Source organism: Dermacentor variabilis, chromosome 4 (assembly GCF_050947875.1).
Source record: "Dermacentor variabilis isolate Ectoservices chromosome 4, ASM5094787v1, whole genome shotgun sequence".
NCBI classification, from domain to species: domain Eukaryota; kingdom Metazoa; phylum Arthropoda; class Arachnida; order Ixodida; family Ixodidae; genus Dermacentor; species Dermacentor variabilis.
Genome location: NC_134571.1, coordinates 51,788,208 through 51,809,817, shown reverse-complemented (window position 1 = coordinate 51,809,817; position 21,610 = coordinate 51,788,208). Strand labels below are relative to the sequence as shown.

General features: G+C 50.3%; 1 protein-coding gene across 10 annotated transcripts in view; it reads left to right on the top strand.

Moving 5' to 3' along the window:
* Synd (protein kinase C and casein kinase substrate in neurons protein Synd) overlaps positions 1-21,610 on the top strand; it is a 135,471-nt gene that overhangs the window by 79,829 nt on the left and 34,032 nt on the right. Inside the window, exon 1 of one of the 10 annotated variants that reach the window (XM_075689041.1) lies at positions 4,800-5,342. The exons of the other annotated variants lie outside the window; for them this stretch is intronic. The gene's annotated coding sequence lies outside the window, so the exon portion shown is untranslated. Of the gene's footprint in view, positions 1-4,799; positions 5,343-21,610 lie in introns of those variants that run through there. 10 annotated transcript variants of the gene reach the window in all.

The window sequence follows — 21,610 nt, the reverse complement described above, 5'->3', positions numbered from 1 at the left end:
CTATATGCACGTTGTTCTGCCTCTCCTCCCACGCAATTCGAGTCGCTGCGCGCTGCAAAGCCATCGTTCGGCTGTGTCAGCGCGCACCTGCGGCTTATTTTGGAGGACGCTCGTCGGGCGAGGCCGTCGAGCAGCGTTGTGGCTCCTATATGGAGCGCTCAGAACTGCGGCTTCGACCTGTTTCCCCAGCTCGCAGCGAGAAACGTGGGCGATCGAACGTGCGAGTTTCGAGGTCTGCTGTCATTCTTGTCGACGTGGTTCGTTGTTTCATGGCACGACCGCCGGATGTTTGCTGTCTCGCGAGCTATCCCGTTGTTCGGCGGACCAAATCGAATGACTTGACTGTGTGTGTGTGTGTGTGTGTTTGCGGGAGCAATATACTACGCGCTGGGCTATTTGATGTACGAATGACTCGAAAGTGCTGAGCGCTGTAGTTTTCTTGCAACTTGCACCAGTTCGGCATTATTTGTTGTCGGCCGCGCAAACTGTGTGTGTGTGTGTGTGTGTGTGTGTGTGTGTGTGTGTGTGTGTGTGTGTGTGTGTGTGTGTGTGTGTGTGTGTGTGTGTGTGCACATGGCCACAGATCGAAGGAAAAATGACGCCTGTACGCATTAATTGCTAATGCGAAAAAGATTCCTCGCTACACTGACCACCAAACGGCATTAGGTAAATCTACCAGCAGCAGCACCGACGCATATGCACGAATGAACGCGAACAGCAGTAGCGTGGTACTCTAATGGTTTTTCTCGAGAGCGCCAATCGAATGGTGCTAAAATTTACGTTCGCGTTACGGCGAAACTCCCTCGCATCGGGCATGCCCCTCGCTCTTCGCACCACACGGACGGCGCGAAAGCTGCGCGCAGCAAATACACACGCGGCGGTGTTGTATGTGGCGGCGCCCGGTCGCGCGCACAGGCGTTTCCGCCGCGGCGTTATTTTTCTTCGCTTTCCGCAGCCGGCATCTCGTAACGCACGGAAGCCGCACCAAAGCGACGGCAGCGGCTACACTTTCATGTATATTTTCTTTCCCCCCGCTATAGCTCTGTAGCCGGAGACTTCCCCGTCTTGCGCGGTGGCCCCTTCCTTGCATGGCTGCGCGTCCTCACCAGCGGCATTTGCGGTGCGCCTACCGGCCTTGGTGGGCCGTTTTGGGTTTATTATTTATTTATTTTTCTTTCTCGCCTTGGCTCGGACTTACGGGGAGACCTTTTGGGGCCGTGCGAATATTTACAGGTGCCGGAGAAAAAAAAAACGAGGGCTCTCCCACGAGCCTCTTGCCACCGCTTGGTGTGTGTATACATCTAAATGTAAGGCGATGCGGCGACCTTGCAGTTCGCGTCGCCATTGCGAGCCCGCGCTTGAGATCGAGACGTATACGGCCCACTGCGCTGACTGCGCGGCCGTGGTATTCTCCCGCTGCGCACGAGGTTTCTGATTCCGACAACCGACGGCGGTTGGATGCGGCCGAATTCGAAAGCTATATATGTGTACCGCGCATCGAAGTGTTCGGCGAACGTTAAGGAAGTTCACGGGGTTTGAAATTGTTCCTGAGGCAGTCACTGTTGACGTTTCTCGTAAGCTGTAATAGGTGTACGGTCATCACTTTTCGTCATCCTTGTATGTCATCGGATCATGTGCTTTATGTAATCGCTTGCGCCCATGCTTGTAGCGGGACCAAGCTGAACGCACGACGGGGTGTTCTCTCGGCTCACTTAAATTCTATACGTGCTATCACCGTTAAATGGGGGGAAGAGAGATAGAGAGAACACGCGAGTTTGTGTTTTAGTGGCTACACTTACTTGTGTTGACTTGAAGGACATTTTCGTGATGCTCTCTGTCCCATTCGCGCGCTTGTCTTCAGATCTCTTGTATTTTTTTTTTCGACTGTCGTATAGCAGCACGAGAAAGTGAATGGTGTAGGACAGGAAGAGCGGAAACATTGTTCCTATTCTTAACCGAGAATGTCAATTCTTGTAGGCGTCCCTGTTTGTTTTTGACATGTTTCTGCACGACCCATGTTCGCCACTGCCCGTATAAAGAATGCGGGGAAAATAAGTATAAATAATGCACAAGCACTAACACTTACCCTTACATAGACATCCAGCAGCGCCATTTCGCTAACAGCGAGGGCAACAGAGACGGTTATGCGATGCATTTAGCTTCATCCATTTTATTAAGTATGCCTTCATAATCTCCTGCGCCTTCGGGGCTCTTCATTTTTAATCAGTACCTACCTTCCCAGTTCTCTATACTCTTCGGTCATCACATTGTAACCGTTACAGTGCGCAGGCCAGATGGAAAGCACGAAGTCAAAACATTGCCACTTGTCATGTGCTGCTGAAATCTGTCCCGTCAGAGGCCACCCGTTCGTGTCTGACAAACCGAGTTTTAAAACATGCGGTATGCCGAACCACGCGTTCGCCCGCGCCCGCTCAGTTTTGATCGAACTGCGTTCCCCCCTTTCACAGTTAGACGTCGGCGTGTTTGCTACTTGCTGCTTCAGAGAGCGCAGACCAATGTTAGCCTTTGAATACAGCCTCTCACTTTCGCTCTGCCACAGCGGTTTGTAATTGTGCGTCTGCGGCCAAGACGGATGACGACCGCCTCTCGTACACGGATTGTGCGGTGGCTCGATTCGCGAACGGATAACGGTTACCCGTGAAGCGCACGCGCCTTGGTTGCTGCTCCCTGAAGGCTTTGCTGCTCATTTATTCGAGAGCGTGGTAAGTTGATGGCTCTGGGCGTTCAATTATACTCTCCCTTAAGTCCTAATCGAAATGTAATATCACCGTTTTGCCTTCGTTATAGGCCACGCTTCGCTTTCGCGCTGTCGAGTTACACAGAAGGTTGGAAATGCTTCGCTTTTAAGCGTGCATGTATATGGGTTGCGAGGGCCGCACGATGGATGTGGCACTGTAGCCACGCGCACGGCGGCACAAATTTCTATGGCGCCATCGCGCGGCCGTAATTGCATGTCGCATAATGTACGAGGTGCGAATCAGAAAGTCTTTGTCCTCCTATATTTTATTAGCCAGAATGAGGTACATAAAGGTAACTAGAAATGTGGCGTACAATACATTCAACGTACCCTGCACTATTTTCTTTTTTTTCACATAGTCCCCGCACCGGTTCAGACATTTGTCCCATCGCAGCAGTAAACTTGGGATGCCCCTGTGGTCAGTCAGCGACGCACGCGGCCTCGCCGAACGCTCATTGTCATGCAGGTTCTCACGGCGTTTCGCGAACTTGCAACACCACCACCTCACACTTTTCAAAGCGGGACACCATTCCCCTTACGTGGGCAGAATTTCCCTGCAGATTTCGATGGGCGTTCGGCCCTTGCTCCGTAGAGAACTGACCGCACTTCGTTGCTCGTACGCCGTGGACGTGTGAAGCACAACCGCCATCTTCACCTGGCACCAGCGCCGTGCCGCGGAGCTACCGGAAGATTAGGCTGGGCCGGTCCAAAAAAGGTCCACCGCTGGGAACGGATATATTGACTTTTGCATTTACAGTCGTAATTTGTCATTAAGAAAATGTAGGGGGCAAGGACTTTCTGATTCGCCCTCGTATCTTCAATTTTTTAGGGTTGTCTATAGGTCGCAGTCGAGTATGTTCGCTCTATCGGTGAGTACGTAAACTTCCGAGAAGTACTTATGGAACACGCTTATTCCCTTACAAAACAGTTTCTATGGCTTCATATTTTTTACACATCGGCTATTGTGACGTTTCCATTCGTCATCGACTAGCATGCCGCCATCTCGCTGCTATTATCGTCGGGATCAGCACCTATACAGTCGCGATGGACAAAAAGATTAGTCGAATGAAAATCACTGCAAAATGCAATTGTGGTTGTTGCTGCTTCACTGTCTGTACGTTTCCATGAAAACAACGAGGTCGAGTCGTCTTGTGGGGCCGAGCGGGCTTGGAGGAGAGTTCGGTCAGCGCGCCCACAAAGGGATGGTTTACGTCGCCCAAGCCGCTTGATTAGGTGTATGTAAACGCTGCCAGGTGTGTAGCTTAGCAGCTCGACTTGCGCCTCGACCCGCGCCCGTGGAGTTCATGTAAATGAAGCTGCTGTCGATATCGTTATCGTCGGTCATGACCACTGCAGCGCGAATAAAATCTTTTCCACTTTTATTCCACTGAAATATAGCCAACGCTATATCCAGGCAGCTTCGTACGTGTACTGTGGGGAAAGCGATTGCGTTGTCTGTATGCTGCGCCCTGCTTACTCAGTGTCAAAGATATGTATACACTTATTCAGTGTAAGATAGATAGAATAAATTTTATTTTAGTACAGTCCCAGAACAAAGGATATACGCCAGTCACAGAACTGCATGTCGGCGTCCTTGCATGCGCATGAGGTATAAACAGGGAAGTGCCATTTCTGAGAAAAACAAATTTCTTCCTTTCAGCCCAGGGCCATTTTTGCACTACTTTCGATCGAGGACTCCCAACACGGAGCAGCGTCGATCCATCGATCTTTTCCTCTTTTTTTCCCTTTTATTTCATCTTAGGGTGCATCCGCACGTACTTGGTTTTGAACATACGTGTGCGCGCTCAAACCGCGTGCGCCTTTGCATCCGTTCCGTCGCAGTATTTCCCTCGGGGCTCACGGGACACCGCTCACCCACTCCTCCCTTCCGTTTCTCAGCGGCTTACCTGCTCTCCCCAAACTGTCATTTTGCATTCCGTTCCTCGTCACCCACTTTCAAAACAAACAAACAAAAGGAAGGCGGCAGGGCGTCGGCGGTGCGCGCCGCTGATTGGGAATTCAAAACGCGCACTGCGCGTCTGCTGCGACGCTGTCAAAGCTAGTCGCAGCGAAGGTCGCGCTGCGCTCTGCACCGCAGCCGGCGGCGGCGACTCCGTGCACGCCTAGTACGGCAACGGCGCCGAAGTCTCACAGAATAGGCTCCGCGATCGCTTACTGGCGCCGTCAATCACGGAGGCAAGGTTGGAGCAGTGACGCTGCCCGCCGCGCGCTCGCTGCGCTAGCCGCTCGCGCCACCGCCACCGCGTCCACGCACGCCTCCAGCGCTCGCACTGCTTGCCGGCCAGAGCCGTCGAGTGCGCCGAGCCACGAAGAACGCGCGACGGTCTGTAGTCCCTGTGGTCAACGTCAGTGTAGTCCTCCTCTGCCCCGTGCTCCGGAGGTGTCCTCAGTGCTCGGGGAGGCCACTGCCTCCCGCTGTCGGATACGGGATCATCATCATCCTCCTCCCCCGCATCGTCTTTATCCTCGTCTTCGTCCTCCTCGAAGCTTTCGCCGTGCGCGGCCCCGACGCGGACGGGGTCGCACGTGCCGGCCGACCTCGAGTGGGTGGCGGTGTTACGCGGTGAGTGCGTGGTCCTTGTTTGCGAAACGTGTGAAGCCGCTGCCTCTGGGCAGAGCCACCCTGTTGTCCGACCCGCTTTTCTGTCAACATATTACGCGCGCCCTCTGCGAAATCCTGCTACGCTTGTATATAAATGGAGCTGTTTGTCTCGAAAGCGCGCGTGCGTGATCCGCATTCGAATAGATCGAGTGGCGCGGCTTCTTTTTTACCCCGTATTTTTTTTTTTTCGTTGTTGTACGTCCTCCGTGTTCTGATGTTTTAGTTCGCTTTCGATGCGTTATTCACGTTGCCGTGTAGGAGGCTGCGCAGATTTGAATAGGCGTAAACAGCTAATTACGATTTATGCTGTTACGAGTGCACTTCTACCCTGACTTTCCCGTGCTGCTAATCGTTGTTATGCCTCGTCGTCGTCGTCAAACTTGGTCCGAGACACGACTACCAAGACTGCGGCTATAGAGGACAGAACTTCACCACGAAGATGCCAGTTCTGTTTCACAACATGCGACTAGCATTTGTAATAATACGGCTAATACGTAACAGCTCCTTGGAGTGAGGGTCAAGGTGATGGGGGGGAGGGTAGGTGGGGGAGGGGCCGGGTACAGCCGAAACCATATCGTCTATATGTTGCCACTGCCGTCCACTCCCAACATGTTCTTCTTTTCTCCTTTTTTTATTTTCACTGTGCTATGCATGACACGTAGTTTTGATGCAACTCCCGTCCAACATATCTTAATTCGACCTATTCAGAGACCGCGGGAACTGTTTCTTATTGCCCGTGCGGCCCATTGCTCTGCGGCGGTCCTTGGTTTTTCAGAACGGTGGCATTCATATGCAAACTTGTCGCATCGGGCTGTTCGGAATCTTCGTAATTTTTATTTTCCTTCTAGAACTGGCCCTGAATTAGAATGTGTTGACGTTTTTCTTCTCAGGAGATATACGAGGCGGAGCCGGGTACCATTATGCATGAAGCGGCTGCGCGGTATATCACTTCTCTAGTTTCTTAACGAACTTCTCTTGTGAGTTCATTCCGCTAGCGTGCTCTTTCGACTTGCTTGCTGTACAGTCACGTTTGACGTCACGCTGTGCTGGCCCTCCAGAATCTGCGGCAGCGTTTCGCTCTGCCAGGTTGTGCTACATAGAGCCTTAATTGAGGGCGGGCTTACAAAATGTGGACTTGTATGCAGGAACTACGAGAGAATAAGTAATCAGCTGGCGTCTCAAACCGGTACCACCGTTCCGAGAATATAACTTTTGTTAAAGCCCTCTAAACAGGAAATGAACCGGTTTATAACGACAAGGTATTGTTTTCAAAACTCTGTTCTCGTGTATTAGCGGCGTCTGAATGCATAACGGAAAATGGAAGCGATTTTTTTGCGCTTCTTATTCTTTGAATTTTGCGTCGAAGTCTGCCGCTGCAGCAGGCCGTCTGTGTAACGTCACGTATTTCGTTTTACTTGCGCGCATTTCGTACGCTTATGTGCACTAAAATTTTCTAATTTCTAGGTTGCGCCCCTGTTTTCTTTACATATCAAAGCAATCCTTGTTTATCTGTTAACAATTACTTGCGCGAGCATTTGCAGCAAGGAGATAATGGGAATGTAATGAAGTTGACGCTGGAAGCAGTCTCTCCTTTTGACTCCTTTTCTGAATTATCAAGCCTCCCCACTAGCGGCAACGCTGACCTTTTTTTTTTGGTATCCCAAAGTGTAACTTATTAATCTAGCTTACCGTAATAGTATGCCTCTTCACTGTGCAATCGAGACAAAGACGTATGCCTTGTCAAGATGCAGGCACCGCACTGAGGCGTCCCCTTCCTTTGTTCTACTATGTTTGTTACCGCTGTACAGTAACGCCACCTATGAAGACACAGTGGCGTTGTTCCGGCCGCACATGGCACGAATCTTGTGCTTGCGATTTGGTTGAAGGGATACTAGGGAACGACAGTATAAATCGGCTTATGCCGACAAAGTATTCCTTCAAAACCCTAGTTGCCTTCATTAATTTCGCGGCAAGATGCCGATTACTAGAAGAGAAAATGGTCAGTTCCCTTCTTCTTTTTTTTTTTTTTTTTTTCGAATATCGCGGGCCGGAGTTCCAGCTCTTGTACGTCAGTGGGGCTTCACTGGTTTCAAACTATGTCTTTTCTTTTGTATCTGGGCCGTTGTGGCCCTGTAAAGGCTCGCGAAACTTGATAAGTTCAGTCTTTTCCTCTCTTAATATTCGACGCAGTCTAACTTTTCCCGAACAAAAAACAAGGTACTGGGCCCGAGCAGACGCGCAATATCTGTGGCGTCGCTACCAGTCTATCTTCTTGGCATCTTTTCTTTCTCGTCAAGCTTTTTCACGTGTTGCGCTGCTGAGCACGAGGTCGCGGGATCGAATCCCGGCCCCGGCGGCCGCATTTCGATAGCGGCGAAATGCGAAAACATCTGTGTACTTAGATTTAGGTGCACGTTAAAGATGCCCAGGTGATCGAAATTTCCGGAGTCCTCCACTACGGTGTGCCTCATAATCAGAAAGTGGTTTTGGTTCGTAAAACCCCATAATTTAATTTTTTAAAAGCTTTGTCACGGTAACAGTGGTTTATTTTGATATTGTAGAAAGGCAGTATACTAATACAGCGCTCAAGTTATGTTTCCCTTCAGTGTCCCTTGAAACTTTGTGAAAGTGTTCTGAGCGTATATATGTCCTCGTTGTCTTGCTTTGTGTTTTTCTGCGCACAGGTTCATTCGATTAATTTGACAATGACACTGAGAGACGTAGAAAGGTTCAACAATCCCAAAATTGCTAAAAAAGAAAAAAAAACTTAACGGTGTCTGGGCTCCCCTCTAAAACATTCGACTTCCGTCTGCGTACGCGAAGGCTGGTATGCTGCCCGGTGTATAGTTCAGTCAGATCCTCTCTGTTCCCTTTGCCCTTTCTGTAGCATCGCGGTGCGTTGTTTCTGTGTGCTTGATCCGTAGAATCTGTGTGCCTTATGGGGCGCGGACTTGGAACGCGTGGGAATATGCGCACGCGGTCTGCTCGCGACTGAGTCATCTCTTCATCTGGTGTAGCGAACGCGGTCGTTTTCCGTGACTTGACTCGCTAATTCTGAAACGAGCGACTGGTTAGTGTTGTCTCTGTAAGGGTAACTTGCATGTTTACATGCGGTGTTCCTGCGTTGTCGGACGAAATTTTTTTTCTAGGTACAACGTGGCTATAGAGCGACTCATGAAATCACGGTCTTAAGTGGAATCGAACGATTTCCTTCTCCCGCCGCTACTCGCCGATTTTTTTACGATTTTACAATCGTAGGCAAATTAACGGCAACAAACTACATATTGTAATGAGCTTAGCTTCTGAGCGCACTTTCCTGCTTTGATGGTTTGCTGTTTATATTTTTTCATAAACGTCTATGGAAGTAGATTAAGAAAGAAAAAAATGAATTAGCAGCTTGACAAAGCTCTGATCCCTGTGCAATAGTTACACGGATACAAGCAATATATTCTTTAAAGAAAAAAAAAAGGGGGGGGTGTATAGTGCTCAAATTGCCATTAACGCTGTAACATCTGAAACCTCACGACATCTTGTGTGCTCGAGATGACAATATCGCAGTTTTTCGTGAGGTTGTGAACAGCCGTTAAGTGGGCGTGCTCCACATTTTATTGAATTCGTGTCGCCTCCGTACAAGATAACCAATACGCTTTCGGAGAACTCCAGCGTTTTCGTGCTGATATACCACCAGAATTATCATTACTTTATATATATATATATATATATATATATATATATATATATATATATATATATATATATATATATATATATATATATATATATTTTACCTTGAGCGTATTTGTTCTTCCGCAGCTGCGTCGCCTTATTTCTGTACTTACGGAATCATTACGAAAAGCCTGCGTTACCCGCACTTATCTGTTTGTTCTTGTCGACGCTTCCGAAGTTACCAGTTGGCCTGTACCAGCATGAAGCTCTCATGCATGAACACGAATTCGTTTTTCGCTTGTGGCGTTCGCTTTGGAAGCCAGCCGCAAACTCAGATTAAGCTCGCGTAGCGCGCACACGTGACTTCAGTCGACAGGCATTACTGCTTGCTCTGCACTCCTCAAGGTTATCGCACTGAATGTACATACAGGTAAGTCCATTGTTCATAGGAACGCACATTACTCGAGCATGAGCAAATTTATCTCTGCGCTATGTATGGAAAGGTAGAGCTGAAGATACCGCTGAAGATTGCGCTGGCTCTTCTCCATCTATACAGAAAACGTCAAAAGTTTACGGAGTACGGTTTCCCTGAAAAATTCCCAACGGCAGCGCGTATAGACTCGTTTAAATACTTCTCCCTTTGTCCAGCATACTGTAGACATTTTAACCTTGCCTCTGCCTGTATGTACTGCATCGACAGCACTCCTGCTGGTACCAGCAAGTACGGCACCTGAAAGATGTATAAGCCAGCTGCCTGCATGTTTCCCTTGAGCTAATTAGACTTGGACCGTGCAGCATGTAGTAACGCTACACTACAGTGCGGTTGGCCATGCCACTCTGTACGAAGGCGCTTCGTTCTTTGAGACGCTGGTCTCGGTGTTACGTGCTCAGTGCTTATTTCTCATTTTTCCTATCTCGAGTAGCATGCTAGGAGTTCCGCAAGGCACTCATTCAGATCCGTGGTTGTGCTGCATACTTATTAACTGAGGCTGGTTGGAGCGCCGCAGAGCTTTCGCCACGGCAGGGAAGCGTCGTCTCACAGCGTGTTTACGGGATGCTCGTCTGTGGCGCATTGTGCCTTCTCTGACCCCTTCTTGCTCTTTCTTACGACACACTTACGTACGCTGAACGCTTCGTAACAAGCCCTCGCACCTGTATTCTTGAATTCATCGCATCATTGTTGGCATTGCATGCCTGGCGTTGCATCGCATGCCGGAGTCCGTAGTCAGGATCAGTTCAAACGTCGACATCATCCACTCGACATTGCGCGGGCGACAGCTCACATATTTTTTAACGTAACTTCCAAAAGACAACATGCACGAAAAGCAGAAACAGATAGACTGGCAGCACTGCAGTCTCTCTCTCTCTCTCTCTCTCTCTCTCTCTCTCTCTCTCTCTCTCTCTCTCTCTCTCTCTCTCTCTCTCTGTTGTTGTCGGCGGAGAACGCAGGCTCGTAATTTCTTGTTCGGATGCCTTGAATGTGTCAACCCACTGCGTGTTCCTTCCAAAACTTTCAATATCAACTCTTCACAGCTCGCGTTAACTAACCCGCGATAGATGTGTCCTAATTGTTCGAGCCCAATTCTTATGGCGGTTGTACTCTTAAATAAATGAAGCCGTCCACCAACTATATACCTCGGTTGCCAGTTAAGCCGATAGCTCCCTGCCCCCGTACGCGGCTGCCGCACTTCAACGGCCCTCCTCTCTAGAGGATGGGTGCGCACGCATCTGCTTACGCTCCCTGCGCGCCTTGAAATATCGGTGATGTATATACTGTATACACTCTCGTCCTAGTGTATAATCCGACTCCTCCGCTGTGCACAAACTGTTCGCGCTGTCTGCCTGCCTGCTTGCCTGGCGGTCATGTATAACTTCCTCGCCCGGACTCCCGTATACGTACGCGCGCGCATGCTTAAATAGGAAGGAAGGGAGCCCGATAGGAGGGCGTTGTCGGCTTGGCTTACACGCGGTAGGAAAGCGCGCGCGAGCGAGCGTGGAGCGCATATCTAAAAGCGCACGGGGCACAATTATGGATATGCGAACGGGGGCCTCCGCCGCCGACTGCTGTTCCGGTCGCCTCAATTTCTCCTGACCGCCGCCTTGAACGTTCGCTCAGTCGTCGGCGTGCCGCTGCAGGGGTGATCAAACCCGGCGGAGCAGCGCCCATGCACCGAAGAGGAAGGATGTGCGCTGCGATGCAGGCGGTGGCTTCTGCTCTGCGCACAACTTCGGGGCTCTACTGCGTAGCGTGTAGGTACGCTTATTAGCGGCGCGAACTTACGCACGCACGATGTGGGCGTATAGCAGACCGATTGCTTTCGGCCTCATTAATCGATCCGTCATTCGCACCCCGGGCACCCGGCCCTGCGTCGACGATTCCGTGCAGTCGCGCGTATTGCTCGGCCCGTCGAATGTTCGCTGTTTCTGTGTCTATTTCTGTGTTCGCCGCTCTCTCTCTCTCTCTCTCTCTCTCTCTCTCTCTCTCTCTCTCTCTCTCTCTCTCTCTCTCTCTCTGTGTGTGTGTGTGTGTGTGTGTGTGTGTGTGTGTGTGTGTGTGTGTGTGTGTGTGTGTGTGTGTGTGTGTGTGTGTGTGTGTGTGTGTGTGTGCGTGTGTGTGTGTGTGTGTGTGTGTGTGTGTGTGTGTGTGTGTGTGTGTGTGTGTGTGTGTGTGTGTGTGTTACTGTTTCCTTTTGTTGCCTTTTCTCCGAGTCTCGTGGCAAACAGAGAGAGGGACGTAGAATATATGTAAAAGAGATTAAGGGATATATTGTTAATCTTTGCGCTGTTTCCTAATGAAGTGGCCGACCCTGCGATTCATTTCACAGCGTGCCTGAATCTGATGACGTCCATTAACGGAAGAGTTCGAATTTGAGATTTCCCGATCGTTCTGCCGCATACTTAGTTTCTGCCGACCTTCTGTGTGGTGTTCGAGAGAGCGCACTACACCTCTGTAGGCGGTGCAGCGTTCTGCATTTGTTTTTATATGACGCGACGTGGAGAGTGGCGTTTCTGTGAGCTGCTGTTCCGGGTGCGGTATGTAGCTCAGTTCGTTCAATCAATCAATCAATCAATCAATCAATCAATCAATCAATCAATCAATCAATCAATCAATCAATATTTGCATTTGAGAGGTGAAAAGAGATGCCTGTGGGTCCCAGTAAAGGTGAATAGCACTCGGCACACGCCCGCAGTGCATGCGCACAGCGCTCTGCCGATGTTTTTCCTCACCGGGCAGCACTGATGTCTTGCATCTAGCCCACCTTCCTATAGAGTGAATGAATTATCGAACGTGCCTAAGCGTGTGTCGTGGTCCTGAACTATATATATACAGGGCGTCCCAGCTAACTTGGACGAAGATTTTAAAAATGCCCAAGAGATCCAGAGAAATCGTACCGACTGCATAGTAGCCGTAGTCGTATGTACTTACGGCCAGTATTTTTTTCATCACGAAGTATTAATCTAATTAATTTCAATTAGTTAACTCTTCAATTATTCCTTGAATCGCAAACATATTAATGACGAAGTTGTTGGGCTCCTCAAATACCCTCCGAATCAAACATTTGCTTAGTGCTCAGCTTTGCCTCGTTGGTTTTTCCGAGAAAAAACAAAAGCGCGCGAAACATCCAAGGTACGAAACAAATAGGCGCTCGCGCGCCGCTACTCAAGCGCTCCCAAGCGAATAGCCACGGATACACGGCTTTACTAGCGGCGGCAGCTCGATCCGGGGCTTCACGCTGTGCGATGGTCGCGGCATCAAGAGAACGCGCCGCGGACGCATTGATAAGCGTAGCGAACCCTTGTACGGTGCGGCGATGAGAGAATGCAGCCGTATATCTTTCAATGGTTGCTTGAGTAGCGGCGTGCGAGTGCGCATCTAGTTCGTATTTGGGGTATTTCGCGGGCTTTTGTTTTTTCTTGGAAAAAAAAAAAACCGGGACCACTTCAGCACGAAATAAATGCTTGATTGGGAGGTTATTTAAGGTGCCCTACAACATTGGAATTGACATGTTTGCGATTCGAGAAATAATTTAAAAAGTTCGCTAATTAGAAGTGGTTAAGTAATACTTCGTGATGAAAAACATGCTGGTCGTAAATACATATGACTACGGCTGCTATGCACTCGGTACGATTTCTCTAGAGCTCTTGGGTATGTTTAAAATCTTGGTCCAAGTTAACTGGGACACCCTGTATATACTATCAATTTAACAGCCAAGAACTCTCCGTCGCAATCTTGCTTTCAGAGGTCGGCACCAACCTTAACAATGTCCTGCAGGATGTTTACCCGTTTGCTTACAGATCTTCGAAGCGAAAACACGTACGTGAGACACACCCAGCCGCGCGTGCGCGTTGCTGGGTGCTGCGTACGTGTTTTCGCTCTTCGTCGGTTTGTCAGGCCCGCGTGGCGATTGCACGAGAGAAGATTCGCGTGGAATTTTAATTGGAAAAACGCGGAGGTGTGGCCCTCGCGATGACCTCATGTCGCATGCGCATGTCAGTCGGTCGGTCGGTCGGCCATGCGGCGCATGTCAATCCTCCGTTCGGGCACCGGCCTTGAGTTCTGCCCCGGAATGCGGCGTCACGCACTCGCCGGCGGTGTACAGCTGTCGTGTCGTTCCGCGAACCTCTGGGTTCCGAACGCCACCCGCTTTGTACGGGGAGCAGCCAACCCTTACAAAAGTTTTTTATAGAAAGTCTATAGACAGTCTATAGAGTGTCTATAGACTGTCTATAGACTTTCTATAAAAAATTTTGTAAGGGAAGGCTGAAACGCTGTATCCAAACCGACCGACGGCGACCGGTCGCATTACACGCGCCGCGATGGAACCTAGATGGAATAAGTGGCAGCGCTGAAGTTGCGATTGTTTATCTGCTGCTGTTCGCGCAGCACTAGTGATTGTTTCTTTCATGACAGTTCATTTTCCCCCTTTCTCCTTGATCTAACCACGTGTGAGGTTCCTTAAATATGGCTACTCGCCCTGCCGTTTACGGCCCGTTAGTCCTGCGTTTGCATCTGTAAATTCAGCCTTTCGACGCTTACATAGTCGCATGAAGTCACCGAGCGATCTCGGAGGCCACGAGAAGGACATTGCTCAAGTTTGCCGACTCACTGCTGGCGGCGCGCATCTGTGTATGGCTTATTCCAGACATCGAATTCACTTCTTTTCAGATAATACCCCGTCAGTGTGTGTGCAGAAGCACTATCAAAACGTTCAATATAGTGTAGTATCCATGACCAGTTTAACAAGGTGTACAATTAACCTATATGGCCGATTCTTTAGTGTTTTCGCTTGGGAACGATATAGCGTCTATTACGATCTCTAAGTACACGCCTGTATACCGCGTGCGTATCTAGTTAAGCAGTATATAGTGTAAACAACGCATCACTTAAGCCTGCGTCTCTCATCTGTATGTGGACGTTCTGCTTAATCTACATCCCGAATAACGGATGACAGCAGTAACGTTCGACTGCGGCCGGCATATATCGTATCGTATTTTTATCCCCCCCCCCCCCCCCCCCATATCAAGCCTCGTTGTTTGAGCGTTCAATCTCAAGGCACACGCAAATCATATCTGCGCATATATAGGAATCGATACGCGGTTCACTTCCTGGAAAATAGTATATAAGAATAAAGCCTTGGATGGATAGAGCTACGGGGCCACCAATTCCATCCTGCGGAGCGTTTCGCGTTCCACTCAGTGCCGGCTCGAGGGAAAGGCTAGCCGGCAGTGATAGAGCACGCAGGGTGCCTTTTCGAATGTAGTGCGCAAAAGCTGCTCGATTCCTCTCGCTCCTGCGGTGGCTTTGGCGTTCCAAGTTGTGCGCTACCGCTTTCGTTTCTTAGCAAGAAGAAAAAAAAAAAAGCGAAACAGAGTTCGATTCCTCGTGGAACGTGGCCGGACAATGGCTTCGGGCGGTGGCCGAGAGAATGCGGTCGGCACGCCGTCGCCCGCTGCTCTCTGCGAGCTGCTGTCAAGGTTGCAACGTGCTCTTTCCCTCTGCGCACGCCAGTCGCATGCCGAGTATGTAGCAGTGGATTCCCGCGCTAGCCAGCTGTCTCAAAACAAAAGAGAAAAGAGCGTGAGCGAGAGAAAAAGGAAAGTTTAGAAAATAACACTAATGGTGCGAGGTTGGGAAACCTATTGGATATTTTCGGTTTCGGTATACCGCCACCTCCAAACGTAGGAGCGCTAGGAGCGCGAGGTGTGACGTCACGAACTTGCAGATGCGCTGATGTCTGACTCTAGGAAAGCGAGGTAGCTCGATCGAATGTACTCGAAGCGGTTGCGCATGCTTACGACATTATTAACCTGACTCGAGCGGTATTTTTTATTTATTTTTGTCCTTCAAAAGACCAGGGAAATGCTTTTGGTGAAGTTGTTTCTGTTAACGAAGGAAATGATTCAAAACTGCAAATAGGGGAGAGAGAGAGAGAGAGAGAGAGAGAGCAGGAAGTTTGTGATGAGCACATTTTGCCCGCTCCCCCGGCACCGCCACTTCGACGCTCTATAACGAAGCTTCGCGCACCTGATCTATTTGGCTCCTAGTCTGCCAAGAGGGCGCTACGGGTTTGTGCTACAATACGCTTTGACGCTAGCAGTGTGATTGGCGACGCCTTTTCGATACCTCGAAAATCGCCTACTTAGACGCGCTGTACGGGGGAAAGGGACACGAGACGAAGGCGACACAAGATGGAACTGAACTAGCAGAGCTTATTCTGATACGCGTCTCGGTGAATAGAGCTGATATCGCATCGTGGCAAATCAGCAAGCCCGACGCAGTGTCACTTCTGTGTTAGCGTAATTCGCGTCATACATGTAGTAAGTGAGATATCGCGCATTTGTTGTGATGAGCACGCGACCTTTGAACAGTAACGATGCTTCGTGCGAGAAGGATTTTTTTTGTTTTTATCGCAGGTGAATGAAACAGCGCACCTAAACACAGTCAACATTTTTTTGCACCTTTTTGAGTCCTTCGTTTTCGCCGTAACACTCTTACATTTTACCGGGGAAATTAAGTACTCTTTTGGCGACTTCTTGGTTGCAAGTAAAGAGGACTGCTGTGACAGACGACACAAAAACAGCATGGAATAAGCTTTGACAACTATCGGCGTCAAACTATCTGGTGCGCACCGTGCAGGTGGCCACCATTGACCTTCCTGAACTTCGCCTCTCAAACAGTCAATGAAATGGTTTATTCTCTCACATCCGTCATCGCAGGTGTAGTTTGAGCTCGCTTTCGCATGTACCGTAATTTTTTCTACGCTTAATCTCCTCTGGGTTAAAAAGAGATTTAAAAAGAAACATCACTGTTTATTCTTCTGAGCGGCATGTGTTAAAGAACTGCAATGCGTCATGTTACATTAACCAAGAACTTGCGCATTGTGGTGGATAGTTTGCGCCCTGTTAAGTCCCTGCGCGCTGTTAGACTCTCTCTCTCTCTCTCTCTCTCTCTCTCTCTCTCTCTCTCTCTCTCTCTCTCTCTCTCTCTCTCTCTCTCTCTCTCTCTCTCTCTCTCTCTCCTGTGGTGGCGCACTGTGAAAGGATGTAGCCGGGCTTGCGTGAATGGTTCGGTTGGCGCGTGTGTCTGACAGGTCAAGTTTCGCGTCGGAGCAACAGTGAGAGCATTTTTAAAGAAACTTTGTTGCAGTACACCATAGCCTAACTCGGTCGCTGAGGTCGTGGAAGCGCTAGTAAGTTGTTTTCGTTGCCTGCATCTGCGATATACAGGTTTTCTTTTTTGTTTGTTTGTTTAGCTGCACCAAACTTTTAAAATTAGTAAAATATAAATCACGGTAGCGTTATATTTAGCATTCGAGTGTACGGATTGGCAGCCTCTAGATACAGAGCAATTCCCGCAACTACGCGGGTAATTAGCGAAGTTACGGTAATTAACTTACTAATCATCAACAATAGGTAGCTACAGCAAATTAGTACTTTGGGGTCCGTCGTCGACACTACCTATCCCAACGATTAAATTTTGAATACCGGATTTCATGTGGGAGCTACGCGAACAATTAGTTCCCCTTCGCAGGCTCGATCCTTGAAACCGAAACTGGCTGGAAAACGGGCGTTTGTGTCGTTGTCACCGCTCCCCCCTGCCCCCGCCTTTCGTCACGTCTCCGAGGTCACCGCCAGTCCGGCCCGCTAGTAGCTTGCGTAATCTCTTTGCTGTCTGCGGCGTTGGCCTGGCGCTTCAATGCCGGCGGGCCGCCAAACTTACCTCGTCATTCCGTTGTGAGCCACATGTCCACTTTCACCGACGAAATGCGGTTTCAGGGGCCCAAGGGAATGTCGAAGTAAATTTGGTGGCCCGCCGTCTTTGAAACGCTAGGCCAACGCCGCACACAGCAAGCAGACAGCGCAAGCTGCTCGCGGGGCCGGACCGGTGGAGACCTCGGAGACGTGACGAAAGGCGGGGAGGGGGTGGCGGCGACATCAACGACACAAACGCCCTTTTTTTCCAGCCAGTTTGGGTTTCAAGGAGCCTGCGAAAGGGAACTAATTGTTCGCATAGCTCCCACATGAAATCCGCTATACAAAATTTAATCGTTGGGTTAGGTAGTGTCGACAACGGACCCCAAAGTACTAATTTGCTGTAGCTACCTATTGTTGATAATTACAATTACCGTAACGTCGATAATTATCCACGTAATTGCGGAAATTGATCTGTATCTAGAGGCTGACAATCCGCACCCTCAAACGGTAAACATAAGGTTACCATGATTTGCATTTTTCTAACTAAAAATTTGGTGCAGCTAAAAATAACCCCGTATAAATCGCCCAGGCTCTTGCTTGGCATTTTTTTCAAAAAAGATTTCTAACTCATGATTTTTTAACAAAACACAGAAAGTAACAAGCACAAAAGTAACGAACGCCCACGTATTTCGCCCCATTGTTTGAGAAATATCTCGAAACTGGCGTCATCCTTGATTCGTATCAACTGTACACGTCTTGCAAACTCACCGGCTACAATTCGTAAATTGCAGTATGTGCCGTGAAGTAACTTATAAATTAACATTTAATTAGTAAAATTTTGTTAATTAGTTCAATATTTGTTTCGTATTCTCGTGCTAGTGATACCCTCCTCATCGAGTAATCCAGCTCAAGGACATGAATTCTGCTGCCTGCCACAGGCGATTTTTTGAAAATTTCGGAGAACTGAAAAATTATCACCCCGTATTCTTAACGGACATCGTGTACTGTCGATTACCAACGCCCTCTGCGTTATAGTTAAAACACAGGCTTAACGCAATGTTTTGGTTATAATATAGCCTCTAGGCCGGAATTCAACCACCGATCGCGAACCGAGCAATAAGGTGCGCGACCACCGGCGCATTGCGAGAACTGCGTGCAAACGGCCAAGCCGCAAGCGACCGACCGTTATAACGCTGTCTCGACCCCGTGGGCAATGCTTTGCGCGTGTATACTGCACAGGCTCGCCGGCGTTGCAAATCTGGTTTTTGGCGCCGACCAAGGTCGAATAAAAGCCGCTGGTGTGCCTCCTTTCGACGGGCCCAGCCGTAAATATCGGCCAGCGAGAAGCACGTTGGAAGGCGGCGAATGTCTCACTCGGCCGTGTCAACCTCCCAATTTCGCACGACTGCGAGCGCGTGCGTGATTGCCGTTGGTCCCGTGCGAGGGCACGCGAAGAAAGGATCGGCCCACCTGCTGCTGGGTGGGCCGGCAGCGCGCCTGTGGGAGCAAATTGCCGGGTGCGCGAGCTCGCTATGCAGCACTGCTGCGTATATGCAATGTGCGCTGCCGAAGTCACTCGCCCATTGCAAGACTTGCGGCGTTTCTTTTTTTCTTTTTTTTTTCATTTTTTTCTGTTGACTGCATTGGTTGAACTCGTATTACCCAGAGACGGGGATGTGTTAAGTGTAGATTACTGCCCATTCCGAGCGAATGTGCGCGCGCTTGAGAGCTATAGCTCCGATTTCTATACCGCCCTTGCTGTGTTGTGGTTTGTCCCGTTCGCCCAGCGGGGCGTTGTGCCTTTGCTTGTGGTGTTAAGTCTCTGCGACACCAAGCTCGCTAAAGCTGGCGCGCCGCGGCACGTGATTCGTTTGCGTTTTCATTTCGAACAGACCAAATTATCACTGAGCTATCAAATAGCATTAGTGCTTTCTTCGCGGCTACCAGCCCCGAGGAAAAGGAAAGACGAAAGACGTGTACGTGACAAAAAAAAAAAAAAAAAAAAAACAGAAAGAAAAGCGTATTAGTAACTCCGGCGTGCACGCAGGATGTATATTTATATGGCTGCATCACCCGGCACCGTTGCTCTCATCGAAACTCGAAAGACGCGTGGTTCGAGGCGTAAGTAAAAGAGGAAAGAACCGTGTGGGGCTCGCAAACCCTGCATATACCTTTGTTATTGGGTAAAAATTAAAAGAAAAACCAAATTTCCCATCAAAAAGAAATATATATATATATATATATATATAGTGGCTTCTGTCCGCAGATAACCATCTACGGGAATATCATGTCCAACGGTAAAGCCGGGGCAGAAAACAAATTCATAATACCTATACCGCATTGCTCGCGGATTTAATTAGCCTTTCTCGCGCAGTTGCTACATAAATGAGCGAAGGTATTGCCTCTTCCCGGAAGTTTGCTCACGCTACACCACCGCCCGTCCCCAGCTAGTGCACTCCCTGCACGCCACTCCACTCCAGAGGCCGCCGCCGCATGTACCGCTCGCGTGCGCATGTACGCACCCACGCCGGGTTCCCCTTGGCGCGTCAACCCCCTCCGTCCCCCGTCCCCCCCTTCCTTCCGACAGGCACGGGGAGCGGCGTATTGAGTGGCCGCAGGGCGGAATCGCACGATTTGGGTGAGTTCGTGACTGGCGACTTGGCCCGGCGCGGCCCTGCGGTCCATTTGGCGAGCGCCGTGAGCCGCGTGGTGGTAGCAAAGCAAGCGCGGACTGCTGTTTCTCCTCTTTTTGGCTGCGCCTGCGTTGTACAGCCACCGTCGCCGGTACCTTGACCCCTGCGCGCTCGTGCGGTTGGTCGTCTGGGGGAAGCCTTGCGCTTCTTGACCGTGTGCGCGCCAGCCTATACACGCGTAACCCGTGTAACGACCGCGTGCGACATACCGGAATGTACAGTCCCCCCACTCCTGTCTGTGCGAAGAGCTTTCGGTGGACCCTTCGCGCATTCTTGTGACCGAGACTCGGACAACAACCGCTGACTGAAATGCTAGTGATATGCAAGCGCGCCCTTGTGCGGAACACCTTTGACCCGTTATTGCCCCACGATACGGGGTACGGTTGCAGGGAAGATTCGTCTGTCGCCAACCATCATGGTTGGGTAGATGTGTTAACTTGCGCTTGTGGATGTGATCTGGTTTGTCGCGCGTCATCGGTCGGGCAAGGTTCGGTGCTGCGAAAGGAGTTGAGGAAGAGACTGAAAATATATTCCCCCCCTCCCCTTCCCTCGCGCTTTGCCTCGTCTCTCGTACGCCCTTGCACGGTTGCGCAGTCGCCTCTACCGGCAGGCTTGCTTCCCTTCGCAGGGTTGACCCTGGCGTCCCTCCGTTACATTCTGCGGCGCTGCTCATCCTCTCAGCACTACGCCGCGGCGCTCCGAAGGCCGCTAGATAATCCGCTAACCTGGCGCACGTAACGCTCGGGGCCGGCCGGCCGGCCGACGCCGGAACCGTGTGGCGTCGCTCGACCGCCCGTGCATTGTTCCCGTTCGAGTAGGGGTCGGTTGGCGTCGCCGGATAGCGTCGAATTCCATTCCTTCCCGCGCGCATGCCGCTCGCGATTGTGTGAGCGCGTGCAGCGATGGGACTCGGCTCTGCGCTAGCATGTGGCTCGCTTGCGTGGTTGTTCGGCGTGTTGTTGACGGGCCCGACGCGGCGGCTGTGTCCGGTTGGAGGGGAGGGGGGCACTCGCGAAGAGCGTCGTCGCGTTTTGATGGCGGAAGACGCGAGGGGCACGTGTTGATGGGCTTGTAGTGGAGGCGCCGCCGGGCCATCAAATCGCGTCCTGCTTAGGGGTAGTCGCCGCACCATTTAGCTCACGACACGCGTCCTGCTTGCCGCTCGAGCGGCCCTATTATTTCGCTCTCTAAACTTGCCCCGTCGAGATTTCGGGACCAGGGACGCTAGCATCTGTGGGGCTTTTCGATCGAACACCTCCTCCGTGCAACTTTCTGGGAAGACTCTGCGTCGTGCCATTTGAACGAAAGGACTCGGCTAACTCGGGTACTCTGCGAAATTAACGCAAGTGCTCGCACTACCGACAGAGTGAAAAAAAAAAGAGGGGGAAGGGGGCAATTCAGAGAGCGCAGAGGTACCTCCTCTGGTGGTTCTTTCTCCTCTTTCTGCACTTACCTGGTGCCTTCTTTTGTGCCGTTGCCAGATGGAAAGAGGTGCCTCGTCGCAGAGCTTACATGTACTTAACCCAGTATCATTCGGTACATCCCGTTGCTCAGTGGTTCTGTCTGTTACCTACAAGTATTACGGGACACAACTCTTGCGCTAGCGTTATCTGCGGGGAAATGCAAGTTTGGTGGTTTAGTCAGCGTAGTAGTAATTGGTAGTATACGGATTTG